Source organism: Chiloscyllium plagiosum, unplaced genomic scaffold (genome assembly GCF_037043375.1).
Source record: "Chiloscyllium plagiosum isolate Xiang-an unplaced genomic scaffold, Cpla_swu_hap1 HiC_scaffold_49, whole genome shotgun sequence".
In the NCBI taxonomy this organism is placed as follows: Eukaryota; Metazoa; Chordata; class Chondrichthyes; order Orectolobiformes; family Hemiscylliidae; genus Chiloscyllium; species Chiloscyllium plagiosum.
Genome location: NW_028270187.1, coordinates 14,171,985 through 14,190,942, shown reverse-complemented (window position 1 = coordinate 14,190,942; position 18,958 = coordinate 14,171,985). Strand labels below are relative to the sequence as shown.

Genomic DNA, 18,958 nt, shown 5'->3' with positions numbered 1-18,958 from the left:
GTGCCACTCCTCCTTGTGCACAGCCAGATACCACGATTGTGGGGCAAAGTGATGTGATGGGGTACAGATTCTGGATCAGTGGTGCTGAAAGAGCACAGCAGTTCAGGCCACATCCGAGGAGTAGTAAAATCAACGTTTCGGGCAAAAGCCCTTCATCAGAAATAAAGGCAGAGAGCCTGAAGCGAGGAGAGATAAGCTAGAGGAGGGTGGCGGTGGGGAGAAAGTAGCATAGAGTACAATAGGTGAGTGGGGGAGGGGATGAAGGTGATAGGTCGGGGGCAGTCGGAGAATGGAGTGGATAGGTGGATAAGAAGATAGGCAGGTTGGACAAGTCACAGGGGACAGTGCTGAGCTGGACGTTTGGAACTGGGATGAGGTGGGGGAAGGGGAAATGAGGAAACTGTTGAAGTTCACATTGATGCCCTGGGGTTGAAGTGTTGCAGGGCGGAAGATGAGGCGTTCTTCCTCCAGGCGTCTGGTGGTGAGGGAGCAGCGGTGAAGGAGGCCCAGGGCCTCCATGTCCTCGGCAGAGTGGGAGTGAGAGTTGAAATGTTGGGACACAGGGCGGTTTGGTTGATTTGGTGTTGGTGTCCCGGAGATGATCCCTAAAGCGCTCTGCTAGAAGGTGTCCAGTCTCCCCAATGTAGAGGAGACCGCATCGGTAGGAACAGATACAGTAAATGATATTAGTGGATGTGCAGGTAAAACTTTGATGGAAGGCTCCTTTAGGGCCTTGGACAGAGGTGAGGGAGGAGGTGTGGGAGCAGGTTTTTCAATTCCTGCGGTGGCAGGGGAAGGTGCCAGATTGGGAGGGTGGGTTGTGGGGGGCGTGGACCTGACCAGGTAGTCACAGAGTGAACGGTCTTTGCCGAAGGCAGAATGGGGTGGGGAGGGAAATATATCCCTGGTGGTGGGGTCTGTTTGGAGGTGGCGGAAATGTCGGCGGATGATTTGGTTTATGCGAAGGTTAGTAGGGTGCAAGGTGAGCACCAGGGGCGTTCTGTCCTTGGTACGGTTGGAGGGGTGGGGTCTGAGGGCGGAGGTGCGGGATGTGGACGAGATGTGTTGGAGGGCATCTTTAACCATGTGGGAAGGGAAATTGCGGTCTCTAAAGAAGGAGGCCATCTGGTGTGTTCTATGGTGGAACTGATCCTCCTGGGAGCAGATATGGCGGAAGCGGAGGAATTGGGAATACGGGATGGGATTTTTGCAAGAGGTAGGGTGGGAAGAGGTGTAATCCAGTTAGCTGTGGGAGTCGATGGGTTTGTAAAAAATATCAGTGTCAAGTCGGTCGTCATTAATGGAGATGGAGAGGTCCAGGAAGGGGAGGGTGGTGTCAGAGATGGTCCAAGTAAATTTAAGGTCAGGGTGGAATGTTTTGGTGAAGTTGATGAATTGCTCAACCTCCTCGCGGGAGCACGAGGTGGCGCCAATGCAGTCATCAATGTAGCGGAGGAAGAGGTGGAGAGTGGTGCCGGTGTAATTACGGAAGATCGACTGTTCTACGTAGCCAACAAAGAGACAGGCATAGCTGGGCCCATACGTGTTCCCATAGCTACCCCTTTGGTCTGGAGGAAGTGGGAGGATTTGAAGGAGAAATTGTTAAGGGTGAGGACCAGTTCAGCCAAACAAATGAGAGTGTCGGTGGAAGGTGGAAGGGCGTCAGGAGAGATAAAAACGGAGGGCTTGGAGGCCCTGGTCATGGCGGATGGAGGTGCAGAGGGATTGGATATCCATGGTGAAGATGAGGCATTGGGGGCCGGGGAAACGGATGTATTGGAGGAGGTGGAGGGCGTGGGGGGTGTCTCAAACGTATGTGGGGAGTTCCTGGACTGGGGGGATAGGACAGTGTCGAGGTAGGTAGAGATGAGTTCAGTGGGGCAGGAGCATGCTGAGACAATGGGTCGGCCAGTGTGGTCAGGCTTGTGGATCTTGGGAAGGAGGTAGAACCGGGCAGTGCGGGTTTCCCCGACAATGAGGTTGGAAGCTGTGGGTGGGAGATCTCCTGAGGTGATGAGGTTCTGTATGGTCTGGGAGGTGATGGTTTGGTGATGGGGGGGGTGGTTCATGGTCGAGGGGGCAGCAGGAAGAGGTGTCCTCGAGTTGGCGTTTGGCTTCAGCGGTGTAGAGGTCAGTGTGCCACACTACCACTGCGCCCCCTTTATCCGCTGGCTTGATGGTGAGGTTGGGATTAGAGCAGAGGGATTAGAGGGCTGCGCGTTGAGAGGATGAGAGGTTGGAGTGGGGGAGGAGGGTAGACAGGTTGAGGCGGTTAATGTCCCGTCGGCAGTTGGAAATGAAGAGGTCGAGGGCAGGTAATAGGCCAGCACGGGGTGTCCAGGTGGATGCAGTGTGTTGGAGGTGGGCGAAGGGGTCCTCGGAAGGTGGGCGGGAGTCCTGATTTTGAAAGTAAGCTCGGAGGTGGAGGCGGCGGAAGAAGTGTTCGACGTCAGGGCGTTTATTAAATTCATTGATGCGTGAATGGAGGAGGGTGAAGGTGAGGCCTTTGCTGAGAACTGATCGTTCGTCGTCAGTGAGGGGAAGGTCTGGAGGGATGGTGAAAACTCAGCAGGGCTGGGAGCTGGGATCTGGTGTGCGTGTGGAGCTGGGAGTGGGGGCGGAGCCTGTAACTGGAGTGGGGGAATGGAGGTGGAGTCATGAGCAGGGTTCCACACCCATTCCTCCCACGCTGACGTCATCATCCTAGGAAAAATACTTCCATTGTCTACCTTTCTAATCCTCTGATCATCTTGTATGTCTCTATCAAATCCCCTCTAGCCTTATTCTTGCCAATGAGAAGAGTTTCAAATCTCTCAGCTTTTCCTCACAAGACCTTCTCTCCAGACCAGGCAACGTTCTGGTAAATCTCCTCTGCACCTTTTCCAATGTTTCCAGATCCTTCCGGAAATATGGGCAGCAGAACTGAACACAATATTCCAAGTGTGGCTGCATCAGCGTTTTGTATAGTTGCCGGATGGTATTTCAACTTCGGAACTCAATCCCTCCATGAATGAAACCTAACAAACCGTTTGCCTTCTTAACAGCACTATCAACCTGGTTGGCAACTTTCAGGGATCTATGTACATGGACCCTCTGCACACCACACTGCCAATAATTTTTCCATTGATCCAGTATTCAGCCTTCCTGTTATTCTTCTAAAAAATGGTTAGGACAAAAATTGGGCCCTTGAAGACAGAAACAGGGGAATATATTACTAGGAACAAAGAAATGGCAGAGGAATTAAATGGGTACGTCAGATCTGTGTTCACTTGGGAAGACACAAGCAATCTCCCTGAGGTAACAGTGGCTGAAGGACTTGAACTTAAGGGAATTTATATTTGCCAGGATTTGGTGTTGGAGAGACTGTTAGGTCTGAAGGTTGATAAGTCACCGGGGCCTGATTGTCTGCATCCCAGGGTACTGAAGAAGGTGGCTCGGGAAATCGTGGATGCGTTGGTGATTATTTTCCAGAGTTCAATAGATTCGGGGTCGGTTCCTGAGGATTGGAGGGTGGCTAATGTTATACCACTTTTTAAGAAAGGTGGGCGAGAGAAAGCAGGTAATTATAGACCAGTTAGTCTGACCTCAGTGGTGGGAAAGAGCTGGAGTCTATTATAAAAGATGAAATTACTGCACATCTGGATAGTAGTAACAGGATAGGACAGAGTCAGCATGGATTTATGAAGGGGAACTCATGCTTGACTAATATTCTTGAATTTTTTGAGGATGTAACTATGAAGTTGGACGAGGGAAATCCAGTAGATGTAGTGTACCTGGACTTTCAGAAAGCTTTTGATAAAGTCCCACACAGGAGGTTAGTGAGTAAAATTAGGGTGCATGGTATTGGGGGCAAAGTACTAGATTGGATTGAAAATTGGTTGGCTAATAGGAAACAAAGGGTAGTGATAAACGGCTCCATTTCGGAATGGCAGGCAGTGACCAGTGGGGTACCGCAGGGATCCGTGCTGGGACCACAGCTTTTTACAATATATGTTAATGATCTAGAAGATGGGATCAGCAATAACATTAGCATATTTGCTGATGATACAAAGCTGGGTGGCAGGGTGAAAAGTGATGAGGATGTTAGGAGATTATAGGGTGACCTGGACAAGTTAGGTGAGTGGGCAGATGCATGGTAGATGCAGTTTTATGTGGATAAATGTATGGTTATCCACTTTGGTAGCAAGAACAGGAAGGCAGACTACTACCTCAATGGAATCAATTTATCTAAAGAGGCAGTACAGAGAGATCTGGGTGTTCTTGTACACCAGTCAATGAAGGCAAGCATGCAGGTACAGCAGGTAGTGAAGAAGGCTAATAGCATGCTGGCCTTCATAACAAGAGGAATTTAGTATCGAAGCAAAGAAGTGCTTCTGCAGCTGTACAGGGCCCTGGTGAGACCACACCTGGAGTACTGTGTGCAGTTCTGGTCTCCAAATTTGAGAAAAGACATTCTGGCTATTGAGGGAGTGCAGCGTAGGTTCACGAGGTCAATTCCTGGAATGGCAGGATTACCTTACACTGAAAGACTGAAGCGACTGGGCTTGTATACCCTTGAGTTTCGAAGATTGAGAGGGGATCTGATTGAGACGTATAAGATTATGAAAGGATTGGACACTCTGGCAGTAGGAAACATATTTCCACTGATGGGTGAGTGCCGAACCAAAGGACACAGCTTAAAAATATGGCGTAGACCATTTAGGACAGAGCTCAGGAGAAACTTCTTCGCCCAGAGAGTGGTGGCTGTGTGGAATGCTCTGCCCCAGAGGGCAGTGGAGGCCCACTCTCTGGATTCATTTAAGAAGGAGTTGGATAGAGCTCTCAAAGATAGTGGAATCAAGAGTTATGGAGATAAGGCAGGATACTGATTAGGAATGATCAGCCATGATTATATTGAATGGCGGTGCAGGCTCGAAGGGCTGAATGGCCTACTCCTGCACGTATTGTCTATTGTCTATTCTCAAAGTGCATCACCTCACATTTAGTTGCATTGAACTCTATTTGCCACCTCTCAGCCCAGTTCTGCAGTTTATCCAAATCCCCTTGCAACCTGTAACATTCTTCTACACTGACTTTAATGTCGTCTGCAAATTTCCTAATCCATTCACCTATACCTGCAGTGGTCCCAAAACAGATCCTGGTGGCACGTGACTAGTAACTGGACTCCAGGCTGAATATTTTCCATCAACCACCACTCGCTGCCTTCTTTCAGAAAGCAAGTTTCTAATCCAAACTGCTAAATCACCCTCAATTCTATGCCTCTGCATTTTCTCTAACAGCCTACCATGTGGAACCTTGTGAAAAGGCTTTACTTTTGTCCATGTGTACCACGTCAAATGCCCTACCCTCATCTACAAACTTGGTGACCTCAAAAAACTCAATGAGGTTTGTGAGACATGACCTTCCCTTGACAAAACCAAGTTGACTATCTGAAATCAAATTGATGTTTGCCAGATGATTATAAATCTTATCTCTTATAATCCTTTCCTAAACCTTTCCTACAACAGAAGTAAGGCTCACTGGTCTATAATTACCTGGGTCATATCTAATGCCCTTCTTGAACAAGGGCACAACATTTGCAATCTTCCAGTGCTCTGGTCCCAAATCTGCAGACAATGACAACTCAAATATCCAAGCCAAAGGCTATGCTACCTTCTCCCTTGCTTCCCAGAGAATCCTCGGATAAATCCCATCCAGCCCAGGGGACTTGTCTATTTTCACTCCTTCCAGCATTGATAACACCTGTTCGTAACGAACCTTGATCATTTCTAGTCTAATATCTCATACCTCATTCTCCTCCTCTACAATATTCTCCTTTTCCTGATTGAAAACCGATGAGAAATGTTCATTTAGTATCTCTCCGATCTCCACAGGGTCAACACTCATCTTCCCATTCTGTCTGTGATTGGCCCTATTCCTACCCTAATCATCTTTTTATTCCTCACATACCCATAGAAAGCTTTAGGGTTCTCCTGTATTCTATTTGTTAAAGACTGCTCGTGTCCTCTCTTTGCTCTTTTTAACTCTCTCTTTAAATCCTTCTTAGCTGATCTGTAATTCTCCATCCCCTCATCTGAACCATCTTGCCTTATCAACACCTAAGCCACCTTCTTCTTCGTAACAAGAGATGCAGTTTCCGCAGTAAACCAAGGTTCCTTTACCTTATCATTTCCTCCTGTCTGACAGGGATATACCTATCAAGGACACGCAATATCTGTTCCTTAAACCAGCTCCACACTTCCATTGTCTGCATCCCCTGCATTTTGCTACCCCATTCTGTGCATCTAATTCTTTCCTAATAGCATTATAATTGCCCTTGCCCCATCAATAACTCTTGACCTGTGGCATGTACTTATTCCTTTCCATCGCTAAACTAAATGTAACTGAATTATGGTCACTCTCTCCAAAGTGCTCACCTACAACTAAATCAAACACCTAGTCTGGTTCATTACCAAGGACCAGATCCAATGTGGCCTCCCCTCTTGTCGGCCCTTCAACATATTGTGTCAGGAAACCCTCCTGTACACATTGGATAAAAACCGATTCATCCAACGTATTAGAGTTATAGCATTTCCAGTCAATTTTGGGAACGTTAAAGTCCCCCATAATGACCACTCTGTTACTTTCACTCCTATCCAGAATAATTTTGCTAATCCTCTCTTCCACCTCCCTGGAACTCTGCGGAGAACTATAAAAAAAACTCCAAGCAGTGTGACCTCTCCTCTTCTGTTTCTAACCTCAGCCCACACTACCTCAGGAGACTTTGTCCTCATCAAAAGTTCACTCAGCCACCGTTATACTCTCCTCGACTAACATGACATGCATGGACTCATTGCAGAGCTTCAAACTCCATGAGGTAGCCATACTCTCTGACAGACAGACTCAGTCTGGAACTTCCTCTGTCCTTAAGACCTTATTCACTGCCTGCGCTCCTCCATTTTCCCTTTGCACGTTCCCTTTCCATCCCCCTCCACCTGCATCACTCCACGAATGGTGCTGTCAAGGGAAGAAGTCTGTGGAATATCCTCCCTAACCTTCTCTATCTTCCTTTAAGATGTATTTTAAAATCATTCTCTTTAATCAATTCTCTTTGATCATTCATGAAGCACCTTAGGAGATTTGCCATTGTGAAAGGTTCCATACAATGCAAGTAGTTGTTGTTATTGCTGTACATTAGGAGAAACAGGAATGATGCTTTCAAAATTCTAACAATTCTAACAACACTGACAGGTGTAGTGTGCAGGCCACCAAATAATAACATCACATTGGGATGGGCAATAAACAAAGAAATAACTATTGCCTGTAAAAATGGTACGGCTATTATCATGGGTGATTTTAATCTACATGTCGATTGGTTGAACCAGCTCAGTCAGGGTAGCCTTGAGTTTATTAAAGTGCATCCATGATAGTTTTCTTGAACAGTATGAAATGGAACTGACAAGGGAGCAATCTATCCGGCATCTGGCCCTGTGCAATGAGACAGGAATAATTAATGATCTCAGAGTTAGGGATCCTCTTGAAAGAAGTGATCACTGTATGGTTGAATTTAGAATACATATGGAGAGTGTGAAGATAAAATCCAATACCTGGGTCCTGTGCTTCAACACAGGGAACTACAATAGAATGTGGGAGAACTTGGATAAAGTAGACTGGAAACAAAGATTTTATGGTGGGACAGTTGATGAGCAGTGGAAGATTTTCAAAGACATTTTACAAAGTGCTCAGCAATGGTATATTCCAGTGAAAAGGAAGGACTGTAAGAAAAGGCAAACTCTGTGATGGGTATCTAAGGAAAGCGATCAAATTGAAAGAGAAGGCATGCAAAGTGCCCAAAACCAGCCTGAAACTAGAACTGGGAAAACTTTAAATGTCAACAGAAAGCCACAGAAGAGCTATAAAGAAACGTAAGATAGAACATGAGAAAAATAAACTAGCACAGACTATAAAGACAGATGGCAAATTTTATATTGAATGAGAAAAGAGTGGCTAAAGTAAATGTTGGTCCTTTGGAAAATGAGAAGGAACATTTACTTATGGGATCTCACAGTGGAGGAAACTAATATCTTGCCAATAATTAATGAAGAGACAAAGATAGGTGAGGATTTGGAAACTATCATGATTACGGAACAGCTAGTGTTGGACTGTTGGAGGTAATTGAGCTAATGACAGAAAGGTCTTCTGACCATGAGGGAATGCATCCCAGGGTACTAAAGGAGATGCCAGGAGAAATAGCAAATGCACTGGCAGTAATTTCCCAAAATTCACTGGATTCTGTGGTAGTCCCAGCAGATTGGAAAGCAGCAAAAGTGATGCCACGTTTTTCAAAAGGAGGTGGACAAAAGGTGGGGAATTATACACAAGTTAGCTTATTCTCTGTAGTGGGAAAGATGCTTGGTACTATTATCAAGGAAGCAATAGCAGGGAATCTTAATAAAAATTGTCCCATTGGACAAACAGAGCATGGGTTCATGTAGGGCAGGTCATACTTCACAAATCGTTTGGAATTCTATGAAGACATTTCGAGCAAGGTGGACAACGGGGACCCAGTGGATGCGGTGTACCCGGATTTCCAAAAGGCCTTCAACAAGGTGCTGTGCAAGAGGCTGTTGCATAATATAAAGGTGCATGGCGTTAGGAGTAGAGTATTAGCATGGATAGAAGATTGGTGGACTAACAGGCAGCAAAGTGTGGGGATAAATGAGTACTATTCTGGCTGGCAATCAGTGACTAATAGTGTGCCTCAGGGATCAGTGTTGGGACTGCAATTATTTAAAATTGATACAGATGATTTGGAGTTGGCGACCACACGTAGGGTGTCAAAGTTTGCATATGAGATTAAGATGAGTAGCAGGACAAAGTGTGCGGAGGACTGTGAAACTTTGCAGAGGAACATAAATACATTGAGTGAGTGGGCAATGGTCTGGCATTTGGAATAGAATGTTCATAAATGTAAAGTCATACTGTTTGGTTGGAGTAACATTAATAAAGAGATTATTACTTGAGTTTTTAAAAGTTGCATCATTTGCTATGCAGGGGCAGCTGAGTATCCTTCTGCATGAAGATTGGTCACCTGGTACAACAATCAATTCAGAAAGCAAATGGAAATTTGGCCTTCATTGCTGAAGGGATTGTGTTTAAAAGCAGAGGTGATGTTCCAGCTGTATTGGGTACTGGTGAGGCCACACCTGGAGTACTGCATGCAGTTTCTGTCTCCTTACTTGCTCAAGGATGTACCGGCACTCGAGGGGGTGCAGAGGAGGTTAACTAGGTTGATTCCGGAGTTGAGGGGGTTGGTTTAACAGAGACTGAGTAGATTGGGATTATATTCATTGGAAATCAGAAGAATGGGAAATATATAAAATAATGAATGAAGTGGATAAAATAGACGTAGAGAAATGTTTCCACTGGCAGGTGAAGCCAGGACAAGAGGGCATCACCTCAAGATTAGAGGCAGCAAATTTAGGACTGAATTGAGAAGGAACTTCTTGACCTCTATGGAATTCATTGCCCAGGGAAGTAGTTGATGCTAGTTCAGTAAACGTTTTTAAAGCTAAGGTAACTTTTTTTTAAAGAAATAACTAATTAATTAAGGGATATGGTGAGAACGTTGGTAAATGGTTGTGCGTCCACGAAATGATCAGCCATGATCTTAATGAATGGCAGAGCAAGCTCAAAGGGCAGGACGGCCTTCTCCTGTTTCTAGTTCTTTTGTTGTTATATTTTGCATTCCTCCCGCACTCTTGACTTTCAGGTGCTGGTGTTGGATTAGGATGGACAAAATTAAAATTCACAGAACAGCAGGTTATAGTCCAACAGGTTTATTTGCAAGCACTCGCTTTGCAGCTTCTGCATCAGGTGGTTGTGTGATTTTTAACTTTGTGTCCTACTCTTGTAACTGAAAAACAGCAACAAAAGCCACGAAGCAGTGCGCATGCTCCAGGCAACAATGGACCCCTGGTGGTTGATGTCAGCGTAAGACCAATGGAAAGGCAGGGGCAGAGCTGGAGGACCTGGCGGGGCATTTGGTCCTCTGACCAATCAGAGTAAATGAGGGACTGGACTAGACTATACCACGTGATCATCCTCACGGTGGTTGCAGATGTGCGGGACCTGTGGATGGAGAGCTGTTGGTAAGGAAATAAATAAACAACAGGAAGTTGGACGGAAATGGTGTTGGCATGGGCTGAGAGGTTGTACAAACATTTGGTGCACATCGGAAAATACAAATTTGAAACTTACAGTCCCGTTTTTGCAGTAAACTGGAAAATAACCTCATCGTGTGATCGCCGCCATCTTTATTCGGGGCAAAGATTCACTCCTGATTCATTCCTGAAGAAGGGCTTATGCCCGAAACGTCTCTTCTCCTGTTCCTTGGATGCTGACTGACCTGCTGTGCTTTACCAGCAACACATTTTCAGCTCTGATCTCCAGCATCTGCAGTCCTCACTTTCTCCTCAAAGATTCACTGGACACATGCGCGGCCGCCAGCTTTGTCGGGGACAAAGTTCAGAGGTGTGTATGTGCAGCCTTCCCTGGTAGCGAGTCATCGGGCAGGATTTACCCAGAGCACATTCAAACCCAGAGAAATGGATGTTTTTTTTTTTCTGGATTTGTTTCTTCATCCATTTAAATGATTTGGATGTGAATAGAGCCGGTACGGTTCGTAAGTTTGCAGATGACACCAAAATTGGAGGTGTTGTGGACAGTGATAAAGGTTGTCTCAGAATACAATGGGATATTGATCAGATGGGCCAATGGGTTGCAGAGTGGCAGATAGGGTTTAATTTAGATAAATGTGAGGTGCTGCATTTTAGAAAAGCAAATCAGAGCAGGACTCACACTGAATTGTAAGGTCTTGGAGAGTCTTGCTGAACAAAGAGACCTTGGAGTGCAGGTTCATAGTTCCTTGAAAGTAGAGTCACAGGTCGATAGGATAGTGAAGAAGTTGTTTAATATGCTTCCCTTTATTGAACAGAGCATTGAGTCGAGGAGCTGGACAAGACAATGGTCGGGCCACTTTTGGAATAGTGTTTCCAATTCTGGCCTCCCTCCTATCAGAAGGAGGCACTGAAACATGGAAGCTTTGAGAATAGATTTTCAAGGATGTTGCCAGAGTTGGAGGATTTGAGTTGCAGGGAGAGGCATAACAAGGTGGGGCCATTTTCCCTGCAGTGTCATAGGCTGAAGTGTGATGTTATAGAGGCTTATAAAACCTTGACTGGCATGGATAGCGTAAATAGACAAGGTGTTTACCTTGGGTTGGAGGAGCCCAGAACTAGAGGATATAGGTTTAAGGTGAGAAGGGAAAATTCAAAAGGGGCCGAAAGGGCAACTAAAATAGTAATATTTAAAATGCATTTAAATAGGAAGGGTTCAGCACGATGTCAGACAAGTGCTGGCAAATGGGACTAGATCAGATTCGAATATCTGGTTGGCATAGACGGTTGGACTGAAGACTCAGATTCGGTGCTTGTCATCTGACTGTGGGATCATAAAAGTGAACACTGCTCTGATTCAACTCTGGTCTCCTTGATGTACATTTGTTCATTATCTAGCTTCCGCAGTCTCTTGTGTGTATTTTTGCTCTGTTTAGTATTTTACTATTACATACACAGACCCTTTTGTAAATAATTTGTCCACTGATGCCCGGCTCGTGACCATTTGCTGCTCATTATCAATTTTTTTTCCACAATATCTTTGACAGTCATGAATTCATTTTTCCAATAAACGAGTAAATTTCCCTTCTATTTCTGACAGTCAAATTCTGCACCATTTTCATTCCCTATAATTCATATTGCAATCCCTGAAACATCATGTGTATTTCTCCTCCACAGCTACCAGTGATCATTGCCAAAGCCGTGTTGCCTGTGGAGAGGGTGATGTTTGACTTCCTTGTACAGCTGCAGTTTGAATGGTGAGGGCGCTTCCACAACGTGGTTGGGTAAGAGACGTTACAGATTATTCACTCAGTGATAGTGAAATGTAGAAGATATTGGTACAAATCAACATGTTTTTAATTTCACAATAATATTGAGAACTTTTGATATAAGGGCACAGCTGGAGAATATTATGCCCGGTGACCAAAACCATTGCCAAATAAGCAATTTTTCAGGAATGCCTTAAAGGAAGAAAGCAGATCTTAGAGGGTGGGAATTCCAGACCGTGTTGCCTTGGAATCTATAGAAACAGTCACACAGCTGAACTCAAAAATAAACACATCATTGGGAGTCTAAACTAAAATGAGTTATTGAGATGTGAAAGGGTGTGTGGTGCAGGAAGATAGGAATGATTACAGCCAGGAATTAAGTCAAGTGTGTGAAAGTAAATTGTTGTTGCTTATAAATGGGAGCCTTTTGATGGATCAGCAAGTTCCATCAAATCCACTCTCTGGATTCATTTACGAAGGAGCTCTCAAAGATAGTGGAATCAAGGGTTATGGAGATAAGGCAGGAACAGGATACTGATTAGGAATGATCAGCCATGATTATATTGAATGGTGGTGCAGGCTCGAAGGGCTGAATGGCCTACTCCTGCACCTATTGTCTATTGTCTATTGTTCTGGTACAAGTGAGCACTTGGGCGGTAGAGTTTTCAATATTCTGGAGATTATAGGGAGGGTGATTGTGGGATGCTGGCCAGGAGTGAGTTTAGATAATGAAATCTAGAGTTAATAAAATGAATGAATGAGAGTTTCAGTAAATGAGCTGAGACTGTGGTGAAGTCAGGTGAGATCACTGAAGTCGAAATAGTGGTCTTGGAGTGGGACTGGGCTGTCACCCTCAGCTCTGGGATTCAGCTGTTTGTCAGTTTGTGAATCAAGTCTGTAACAAGCTCAGGAGCTGATTGGCCCTGGAAGCACCCAAACTGGGCGTCACTGAGCAGGTTATTATGAGCATGTGCTTGACAGCACTGTTGATGACAACTTCTATCACTTCACTGCTGAGCGAGTGTGGTCTGATGGAGGGAAATTGGCTGGGTTGGATTTGCCCTGCGTTTTTGTGTTGAACAACACTGGGAAACATTTCCCAATGTCGGTAGGTGCCAGTGCTGGAGCAGTATTTGTCTTGGTGGGCAGTAAGTTCTGGAGCACAGCCATCAGTACTATTGCCAACCAATTCGATTCACATCTGTGATGTCATAGACAAATAGAGAAGGCTCATCCACTTGGCACTGCTCGCAGAAGATTGCTGCAAATGCTGTTGTCTTGTCTGTTTAATGAATGTGTGAGGCCCCTCCATCAGTAAGGGTGGGGATATCTGTGATGCTTCCTGCAGTGAGTTGTTTAATTGCCCATCACCATTCCTGACTAGGTGTGGCAGAACTCAGATCTGATCCATTGGTTGTTGGATCACATAGTTGTATTTGGTGTTGCTTGCACCGTAGCTTCACCAGGTTGGCACTATATTTTTAGGTATGCCTGGTATTGCTCCTGGCATGCCCTGCGGAACTCTCCATTGAGCCAGGATTGATCCCCTGGCTTGATGTTAATAGTTGAGTGAGGGGATATCACAGGCCATGAGATTTCAGATTGAGCTGGAGTACAGTTCTGCTGCTGTTGTTGGCCCACAGTGAGACGGAGGTTGCTGGGCCAAGAGGGCTGATTGTGCTGTTGTATTTCCAGTGCATTGGTAGATGTAATGTGGTTCATTCAGTTTCATTCCTTTGTTGAGACTGTACAGTGATTAATACAATGAGTGATTTGGTGGGCCACTGTCAGGAATGCAACTTTTAAAAAAAGGCTTTGTGATTTACACATGAAAGAAGTGTAACTATCATGGTATTCGAACAGATGAAAGACTCAACAGACAATCAAAGTATTTTTCAATGGATAATTTCAGTTACATCACACTAAATTTTTGCTATAAATTCTGTGCCTTAGAATTGTGCCCTCCACAATCACCTGACGAAGGAGTGGAGCTCCAAAAGCTAGTGTGCTTCCAAATAAACCTGATGGACTATAACCTGGTGTTGTGTGATTCTTAACTGAGAATATTACAGCACTACTAACAGGGCTGCATGTAAACAGGCTCAGTCCAGTTAATCAATACATTCGGAAGGATTTCCTCCAAGTTTGATGACACAATATTAGTCAAAACCATCAACTTCAACCTGCAATGTTGTTATTAACAAAAACTTCAGACTGACACAAAACTCCCCACCCCAATGCAATGTGGTAACCGGGCCCGGCCCAGGAATTGGAACTGGGACATTTGTGGACTGTGATCTCAAAGGAAGCGAGCAAACACAATTCTGACAGATTAGTCCTCAAAGATGAGTAGCAAGTTTGAGACAAGGCAGGTGGTATGCCGCCTTGCACTTAGCTGAATTGCATTTCTTATTTACAATTGTGTTTTGCAAAGTATAAAGAACTGTGTTTTCCATGGTTGGGGAGTTTTATCCTCGTTGATCACAGTTGCTGCCTCTTGCTCCCCAAGTCAAATCATAGGATCGATAACAAAACAATAAACTGCAGGTGCTGGAGATCTGAACCCCAGAAACAAAGTGCTGGAGAAACTCAGCAGTTCTGAGGGCATCGGTGAAGAGAAAAAAATGTTACATTTCAAGTTCACTGACTCTTCGTCTGAATGGACAAAAGGTCATGAGACTTTGAACTTACAATGTTTTACTCCCCTCAGAGATGCTGCTGGACCTGCGGTTCTCCAGCACTGTGCTTTCTATAGTGAACTTTATTTACAAAACAGATTAGAAAATGCTAATCTGCAAAAGTGAAAGGTTCATTGCAAACATGAGCATAGTATCTACACTTGAGTTACACAAGCACGCCTCAGTTTAAAAACAAGATTTAACTCAAAGTATTATTCCATCTCAAAATTAGCCGAGTTACACCAGTAATAAAGCTCACCACCCAATGAGGCACTTCAGCACAACATCCTGCAGTGTTACACACAGCCACCTTTACCAAAGAATGATCACATGTCACAAAATTGAAGGCCAAGAGCATGTCTCTTTAAAGGAGCTGAAGTCAAACTCTCAATTTTTGGAAGGATTTTTATTAAACCTCATTGCACATTTAAATCTCAGAGCATAATCTTTGCTTTTTTAAACAAAGTGTGTGGGAAACACCCCACATCTTGCTAAAGGTTCAGTTCGGCCTGATAAATAGAGTCAAAGGTCAAGCAAACATCACACTTTCCATTCACTTCTACAAAGGGCTGACATCACATTTCCTCAGGATTTAAAGTATTTTATAAATTGTTTGTAAAATCATTGTCACCTTAAAGAACTGGACAATAAATGTCATTGTATACAATAAGAGTGAAGCCTGTGACAGCAGATTTAGCTTTGGAGGGCAGTTTATGCACTTTCTAAATTCTGGGAGCACTTTGGGAGACTGCTCCCAGATGGTGATAGTGAGCATATCTGGAATATGCTGTTTATATTTGGGAATCCTTGAGAGACAATCTGTGGTTTCACTGATACTTGGTTTGCGTTGGTGTACAGTAAGCAATTCATAAAGTTACTTATGTTATGTTGTTGACTACCTGAATGGTATTCAAATCTGCCAGGTTGCCTTCAATAGTTTGAATGCATCTATTGTAAAAATTTGGAATATTCCAGAACTGCCCAGTGCTTGGCAAATTCAGGGGGGACAAAAAATCACATTGAGTAATTTGAAATTAAGAATCCAAGAGGACTTAACCACTGAAGTATTAAATTCAAATAGTTAAATGGAGTGCTCACATTTAAAATACCTGTTATCCATAGGAATCGATGGACTGACAGAATTGGGATCACATTCCTGGCTGGGGAGTGTGAAATGTGCTTTGATAAAGTCACCTGCATTTACCAACAATAATTTGGTAAGCTCGGAAATTTAAGAAACAATACAAGCTTCATTGCTGCTCCAGTCGGGTCCCAAGCTCTGTGAAAAAAATAACAATGTTCAGGTTTATTGCATACACTCTGAAACACGTGTTTCTTCTACAGATCCTGCAAGTTTCCCCAATGAGCATTATCCATCCAAATGATGTTGCTCACTATGACCAACTCATTTCTTTCCCAGGCTCTATAGCCTGAAGAGTGACCAGAAGCAATTACTCCACATATGTTGGAACATTACCGACGAGGATGTTTTCCTTCAGAATTGATTTCCATATATTCAGTGCCCAGAAAAGATAAAAAGCTTGTTACCTTTTATAAAGCAATGATTCAGTGGGAGTAAAACACCAACCTTTTCTTGCTTAATAATCAAGCTGCCTAAATTTTAAAAATGAACACTTCTTAATAGTTCACTAGATCCTAACAAAATATTTTGTGCTAAACAAATCACATGATACATAGTTATTCAGATAATAAAACAAGTTTGATCATTGAAGAACCCAGAGGAAAAGGTCATGAAACAATGTGAGTTTGATATACCTCAATCATCATTTCAAGTGCATTCTCTGCATAAATTCCCCTTTTCCTCCTCAAAGTATTTAACTTCTTGAATAATTGAGAGAATGAAGTCACAGTTGTACAACACAAAATCAGACCCTTCAGTCCGACTTGCCCATGCTGACCAGATATTCAAAATTAATCTAATCCCATTTGCAAGCATTTGTTCCATATCCATCTTAAACCCTTTCTACTGATTATCAGTTTATTTTACTTTATCAGCACTTGAAATACTGACATTTTTTTTGTCCCAACATTGGTTAAAGAAATCATAAGTTCATTCATCCAAGTTAATTTTGTAATCTTTCACAAAGAAACAAGTGAGAACAACATATAGCTGAGTGCAAAACAAAATACTGCAGCTGCACGATATCTGGGAACACTCGAAAGGTGAGGCACTGATACTGCACAAGTTTGTCAGCACGGTTTCAATTACTGACAATAATTTAGTAATGCCTTAGCCTTCACATAGTTAAGGTAAATGTGAGATATCTGAATTTCATGTATTGGTTCCTATTGCACTTTTGAGAAGATTAAACCAAGAATAATTTTTGTTTATCAAAGGAGAAAGTGACGACAAAAGAAGCTGGACATCAGAGTCGAAAAGTATCATGCTGGAAAAGCACAGCAAGTCAGGCAGCATCCGAGAAGCAGGAGAGTTGATGTTTCGGGCATAAGCCCTTCATCAGAAATCACAGGCTACAGAAAAATAACTGGCATAGACTTATGCCAATACATATGTAGCAGGGTCAGAGCATGTTACTATCAGATTAGAGACTAATTTCAGATTTGGTACCGTTCAGTGCAACTTTTCAGTATGATATTTACATATGTACCTAAAAGAGAAGTTGTCTTAAATTACAAGCTCTAGAATGATTATACGATTCAACCTGGAAATAATGCTAGTGAACAAGAATGGCAAAGTGAAGTCCCATCAGTATTGCCTTGGGCAGTGTCAAGTAAGAATTTGACAACAGAGTTGCCACTTTGGTGTAACCTGAAGTCTGGCCAAATTGCAGCAAAAATCTGTTCAATTTTATCTGCAAACTATTGAATGCAAAATCCTCCTTGCACAATAATAAGGCAGCATTTTGGGATGTCATTTTTAAAATATATTATTTTCAAAGTTACTCACAATTAAGAGTGATCACTTGGCGCTGTCTGCATAACACAGTACGAAAAGGAATTAACAAAAAATCATTATAACCCAAATTCAGAGTCACTAATTTATTGATATTGCATGGGTCCATCATTTATAAGTAATCAATTTTTAAAAATAAATACAGATACATTTACTAACTATATTGGAGTACAGTCAAGTTTCTTATTGAACAGTGACAGGATTGGACAGAGTCCGCATGGATTTAAGAGAGGGGAATCATACTTAGCAAATCTACCGAAAGAATCTACAGAGTCGAGTCTTAAAGAAAGAAATTGCAGGACATTTAGAAAAGCTTATCATTAAACATGGTAGACTGGGTTTTGTGAAAGAGAAACTATATTTCACAAATTTACGACAGTTCATTGAGGAGATAACAAGCAGGGCTGATAAAGGGCAATCCAATGATGTTCTGTATTTTGATTTTAAAAATGTAAATGATAAGGTGCTACATAAAAGTTAATTGCACAATTTAGGAGCTCATGTTATCGGGGTAATGCATTGGCATGGACTGAGGATTGGTTAACCACACTGGCTGTTGCTGAGTCCTCACTTGGAGTACTGTATACAATGTTAGCTCCCATATTTAATAAAGGATAAATCAACATCGGAGACCATTCAAAAAAGATTCACTTAGCTGCTTCGAGGACGAAAGAGTTGACCTATCAAGAATAGATAAACAGGGGTGATCTTATGGAAACAAGATTCTGATGAGTTTGACAGGGTGGATGTTGACTAGATCTTCTAGCACCAGTGAAGTCTCAAACCAGGGGACATTACATAAGGGAACATTCATTTTAGAAAAAATAAAGAATTTTTTCTCTGTGAATGGCTAGAATTTTCTCGCCCAAACTTTTGTGAATGTTAAATGTGGGAGGGGAATGGTTGGGTTACTCTTCGGAGGGTTGTTCTGGCTTGTTGGGCTGAAGGGCCTGTTTGTTTCCACACAGGATGGAATCTATGATTCAATCTCAAATTATTTTAAAAGAGGGCAGATAGATTTTTGAAATATTGAGCAGTTGAGGGCTATGCGGATCAAGCATAAAAGAGGTGTTGAGGTCTGGGTTGGCCCAGCCATGATCTGATAGAATGGGGGAACAAGCTGGAGGGGATGAATTGCCTACTCCTGCTCCGATTCCTGGAGGCTCCATTTCATGTTTTTTTTTGTTTCCAAAAAAGAGCGTGATACAATGTGCTAAAGATCTCAGATGTTGTGTAAAGGAGTGAAAATGGGGTGTTTATGTACTGATTCAGAAGGCATTGATTCATCAATCACAGCTATACAGTCATGAGTAGGAAGGCAATCCCCTCCATGAATAGAGGAAATCTACTGCAGAGCTCACACAAAGGGAATCCTTCCCCTCAGTAAACTCTCCCATCACATGACCCAACATATCAGCT

At 43.3% G+C, this 18,958-nt stretch overlaps 1 long non-coding RNA gene across 1 annotated transcript; it reads left to right on the top strand.

The window, feature by feature from the left end:
- Nucleotides 1-10,138: 10,138 nt before the first annotated feature.
- Nucleotides 10,139-17,692, top strand: LOC148135615 (uncharacterized). The gene is made up of 3 exons (XR_015755060.1): nucleotides 10,139-10,512; nucleotides 11,835-11,941; nucleotides 16,963-17,692. It is a non-coding gene; the product is annotated as an uncharacterized LOC148135615 (long non-coding RNA).
- The last annotated feature ends 1,266 nt before the right edge of the window (nucleotides 17,693-18,958 follow it).